This window comes from Danio rerio, chromosome 16 (genome assembly GCF_049306965.1).
Source record: "Danio rerio strain Tuebingen ecotype United States chromosome 16, GRCz12tu, whole genome shotgun sequence".
NCBI lineage: Eukaryota > Metazoa > Chordata > Actinopteri > Cypriniformes > Danionidae > Danio > Danio rerio.
In genome coordinates this window covers 22,345,605-22,351,604 of record NC_133191.1, presented here as the reverse complement: position 1 = coordinate 22,351,604, position 6,000 = coordinate 22,345,605, and positions in this window count along the sequence as shown.

The window sequence follows — 6,000 nt, the reverse complement described above, 5'->3', positions numbered from 1 at the left end:
GCCCAAAACTGAAAGCGAGACATGACTTTTAAGGGGCTGTTTCATATGGATTTATTCATCATTCTTACTGTTCAGTGAACGCAAACTGCCGTAGTTTATTAAAGACGAGAACTCCTCACAGCACGACAGCTGTGCGCCTTCAGCAGACCTCCTCATTCCTGCAGCACGAGAGCATTATGATTGTTTTTGAGCGCCAAAAGTGGCGGATCTGTTCAGCGAAATATCTGACTGCGTGTCACCGTATCCCTAAGGACTGTTTGGCGAAATTTTTGACTGCTTGTCACTGCATAATAAACAACTGAAACGATATAACTAGAGAAATCTCCACTGTGCTGCTGAGTGAGGGCCTACTCACGCTATGCCACTCGTACCGTGCCCAGGCCCGTTTTCCAGATCGTTTGAGAAGTGTGAGTGCGCTGAATCTGGCTCAAGCACGGTTCACTTGGCCGGCCCTGGCCCGGTTGGAAGAGATGTGCCTGAGTGTGGTTCACTTGGGATTTGGCACGGTACGCTTGTGTGCGAGTGCAAAACGCGCCAAAGCCTGAAAATGAAAGCGAGACGTGACTTTTAAGGGGCTGTTTCATATGGATTTATAAATCATTCTTACTGTTCAGTGAACGCAAACTGCCGTAGTTTATTAAAGACGAGAACTCCTCACTGCACGACAGCTGCGCGGCTTCAGCAGACCTCATTCCTGCAGCACGAGAGCTTTATGATTATTTTTGAGCGCCAAAAGTGGCGGATCTGTTCGGCGAAATATCTGACTGCGTGTCACCACATCCCTAATGACTGTTTGGTGAAATATTTGACTGCATGTCACTGCATATCAAACGACTGAAACGATATAACTAGAGAAATCTCCACTGTGCTGCTGAGTGAGAGAGCGCTTCTCACTGAACAGCGCAGCAGCGATGACGTAAGCGTGCCGAGGCCCGTTTGTGGTGTAAGCGGGCTGTCGAGGGGGTACGGGAGGGGGAACAAGCGTGCTTTGGCCCGGTTCGAGGCAACTGTACCTAGTGTGAGTACGGCCTGAGACAGCGCTTCTCACTGAATAGCGCAGCAGCGATGACATAAGCGTGCCGAGGTCCATTTGTGGTGTGAGTGCGGGCCATCGGGGGAGACAGGAGGGGGGACAAGCGTGCTTTGGCCCGGTTCGAGGCAACTGTACCTAGTGTGAGTACAGCCTAAAGGGCCATGAAACACCCCCTGTCTCAGCAGGGTGTTTTCACACCTCTAGTTTAAAAAAAAAAGTCAGGAGAGTTGGTGAGTCCAGCTCTGTTTAGGTGGGAGTGTCGATCAATGAAGGTAAAAAGGGTTTGCATAAAAATGGGAGTTTTCGGTTCAAGTACGCACTGATTTTTAGAGAGGCAAAACAACACACAAAAGCAGGGGATTATTAATCTGTTGAATTTAACTGCAGTTCAGCACTTTCACTTTCATTTAGGAACATTTCATGCATGCCTCCACATGACAAACAAGATATTGCATGCTGGATATTGAACTGCTGGAAGAGTGTAGTTTTAATGGAATGTTTGATACCGCACGACAAATGAGAGAAAAAAAAACTGCATTTCTTGGTCACTTAGATGCACTTGGTAGGTAGCATCAGAAAGCCATGTTTGTATAGACTGTCCAGTCACAAAATATGGATTAAAAATGCTTTTATTTTTAAGTATTTAAGAATGTTAAGGAAAGCGAGAGAGAGCAAAATCTGCCACGTAACCAATATAAAACTGTTGCATACATCACATGCATAAATCACGCCATGGACATGACATTAAAATGCCTACTGTTTTAAAAAGGCCTGGATTAAAAGAAAATGGCCAAATGAGAACTTTTCTGTCATAAACTATAGTAAAACAACTTGTCGAAATTTTTTTTTTTTAAATGAACCCCTGCAAACAGAATACAGGAACTGAGAAAAAGAGCACTCTTTTATTATCTTTTAGATGTCAGTCAGCGCCCAGTCTTTTTTTCCTGGTCATTGTCATTGTGTGCTGTCTAAATGCAGACAATCTGATTTTAGAAGATGATGTGTGCCGGTCATCAAAAAAAAAAAAAAAAACGCATACAGTCACAAAATCGCAATTGACCATCAAGATTTGCAATGTAAATGTAGCCTTTGACTACGGTATATCTTTTGGCTCGTTTCCACTGACTGGTACAGTACGGTACGGTTTGGGTCGGTACGGGTCACCTTTATCAGGCTTGCGTTTCCACTACCAAGGGTACCCTTTTGGTGGGCATGGTGTATGACAAAGTTTCAGTCGACGTCATTTTCGCTCGAGAAAATGTCTACAATAAAGCTGTACGGGTCGCTCACATATCATATGAAAAGCACTTCTCACAAAACAGACGCTTTACACACATACAGAAGTATTTACACACATAAATACTTCTGTATAAATGTTTATTACTAACTTTTCTATGAACATGAGTTGATTACAACTGCAGATCAATGACAGTGCGATATAGCCTACTGTAACGTCTGTAATTATATTAAATAAATAAACAAATGAACTTATATGAACACATACAGACACTTACAGTCCCCGATATGTTACCAACTACAGAAAAAGCACACACAGCATACAGTACATTCTGTCCTTAATTAGGTTCAAAACAACACAAAGTATAGCCTACAGTCAGTGAAAACCTCTCATCTGTGTCGGTAATCTTCAGCAGCACGTGTAGCCTCTGTTAGAGAGTCATTCCATCATTCCAGTTCATATTAGTTCAAAAGGTGATGATAAAAATTAAAACAAGGCAGTTTGTTCACGTTTGCTGAAGAAATAACGTGCTTCTTGGCTTCCCCTTTTTTTCCGCACTCCACTCTCGCGTTTGTCCTTTTCTTTCTGAATGTGTCATTTTCGCATTTGTCAGCTTCTTACAAGGTCGGGTTTACAAAGCTTTTCAATAATCAAGCGCACGTTATCATTATCAGCTCAAGAAGTTTGTTATTTCAGATATACTGTAGACGCCCGGCAAGCGCAAGCAAGAAAGCGAAACTGCTCGCTCTTCAGACTGGCTCGTAAAAAGCTACGAGGCACAGGTTAGATTCTGCTCTACTCTATGGGTTTGTGGCTGTTCATCAAGACGACGACAAGGTTTGTTTGAGCCCGGATCGACCATTTCAAAAATGGCGAGTCCTTTGTTAACATTTTGTCTTGTTGCGTAAGCGAATAACGTATCATTGTAAACCAATAGCGTTTAATAGTGTTTTTTAGACAAAACAATGATGACCCATGTCTCCAAACAATTCTTCTTCTTCCCCTTGATTTAATTACAGTTGGCAACACAATGTGGCATCTCTGCCTGTGCCATCTGAACACTGTAACAGCCTTTCATGCATATTAATGACGTTTTACATCATTTACAATAAAGCACGCTGATTGGCGATCTGGAAAGACTTAAAAGTCTTTCACATGAATTAATGCTGAATTGGTTAAATCCAGCCCTATTTATATCTCCGATTACTAATTTTAATAAGCCTTTGTTACAATGCAACTAGGTGTGAACCAAACCAACCACTAAGAATGTTTTCTATATTCATTCATTATTTTTTCTTCACTTTAGTCTCATTTTTCAGGAGTCGCCACAGCGGAATGAACTGTCAATTTATCCAGCATAAGTTTTACGCAGTGGATGCTCCTCCACCCGCAATCCACTACTGGGAATTGTTTTCTATACAGTGCTCGGCATATAGGAGTACACCCCATTTTGAAAATGAATATTTGTATCCATTTTTCAGTGATAATGGGTAATATATATTGATGCATTTGAACAAAATAAATTTATTAATCAGATTTTATTATTTAGGTTATTTATAGATTATTTATTAAAATAATATTTTAATCAGAACATATTTAGAAATTTAAAGATAATACAATTGAATTCATACAAATTATTGCAAAAAAAAAACTACAACATTTCAACAAATTATATATAATATATAATGTATATATTTTTGTTTCTCTTGACTTTTCCCTCTTTTAAATTTGTATTTAATAATTTTCTATAACATTTACATATACATTTGGGCTACCAATTTTTGAGCCATTATTGTAAGTTATTTAGTTAGATAAGCTCCAGATTTGGCTTCAGTACTGTCTAATCTAATGTATATGCACAAATGTAATATTGGAAACTATCCTATATAAAATAATAATTTAAATGAGAGATTTGTGAAGGGTGTACTCATATATGCTGAGCACTGTATTGCATATCTTATATATTTCACTTATGTGTTATGCTCATTTTGGAATATCACACAAAAAAGCTTCATGGAAATGCCAACATGCATTTGCAAAACAACTGTGTAAGATCAACTTTTTGTCTGATGGAACTATGATGGAAACACATTTACTGAATACATTTTAGCATGCATCATGATAAAAAATGAGTGCAATGAGACATTGGACAAACCAGTGGATTGACCACATTATAAAACATCTGGGGCCTCATGTATCAACGCTGCGTACGCACAAAAACTTTGCGTACGCCAGGTTTCACGCTCAGAATCGCTCACGTTTGGATTTACTAACAATGAACTGAACGTGGGAATGTGCGCAACTTCATGGCAGCTTTATGGCTGGCGTACGCACATTTTTTTTGCGTGTGTGTTTTATTTCCATTGGCGACTCCTAGAGGCAGTTGTGTTAAATTCCTCTCTACAAAGTGTCTGAGCCTTGCAATGGCAGCTGTATGAGATGGGTTCATCTAGCAGGTATATAAGGTTTCTATACCATACATTTGACCAGCTAAACATTAAAGCACAATTTGCAGTGGTCGCCTGTTTTCCCAATGTAATCTGAGCTATCTACTGCACGCACATTGCTATAAAGACACTATCTGAAGATTTGCATGCGTGAATCAGAAACATTTCCATTCAATAAATGTGCAAATAAAATATGATGCACAAACTTATTAATGATTCCTACTTGTCCTTCTCGTGATAAATAGTTGGCAAAATCTGATATGTAGCGGGAGAAAAAAGAAGAAAGAGTTCATCAGACGCTGGATTCGAACCGAGTTCATGCTCGAACATGTCAAAACATGATGTCCTGCGTCTAACAAGCTGCGCCACTGAGACTGTTATGAATTCTGCAACATTTTACAGCTATAAATCACACTATTTCTTTTTAATTCACTCGGTGCGGTGTTCAGACCCAACTGTGTTAACCGCATCAGCTAAACTCTCCCACTATATTTTTTTCTTTTGTTGTTAATTCCGCCGAACAAACTTGCAAATAACACCGCTTTTCTCCGGTCTACCTCCGAAAGCAGCACCTCCATTTCACATTCTGTTCAAAGTTTCTCTTTTGGCTTGCTTTTGCCTTTGCTTTTTCATTGGGTTTTGCCAAAGTATAGTCATTAGCATATTCATACGGGGGAGGAGGCAGGGAAGGGGTTTTGTGCTTGTGCATGTTGCGCTCAGTTTCACGTTCATTCGGATGTACAAAAGAATATGCGTGAGATTCGGCGTACGCAGTGTTTCATACATCTGAATTTTTTTCTGCGTACGCACATTTACAGCTTTGTGCGTACGCAATGTAGTATGATTTCCACGCAAGTCTTCGTACATGAGGCCCCAGAAGTGTTGTTTTGGTCATCCTAAAACCCCTTTGCTGAAGTCCATCAACAATGTGGTTTAGTATTATAACCTATCAAAACTGTCTTCAGTGGTTGCGCTCACAAAAAGCGTCTCACCACTTAAAAAGGCACCGCACATTTATTGCATTTTGTCCTTGTCTTCTAAGGTGCAAGCAGTTTAGTACATAAGGAAATATTTGTTGTGATATTCTAGTTTTGCACATATGTATAATTCTTGGCTTTGGATAGAAACAGTTACTGGCAAGATTGTGTGGTTTGCTGCAACTCTCTTGAGAGGTGAATTAGAGTTATCTCTACAGCAGGGGTGCCGTCCTGGAGGGCCAGTGTCCTGCAAAGTTTCGTTCCAACCCCAATTAGACACACCTGGGCTAGCTAATCAAGCTCTTA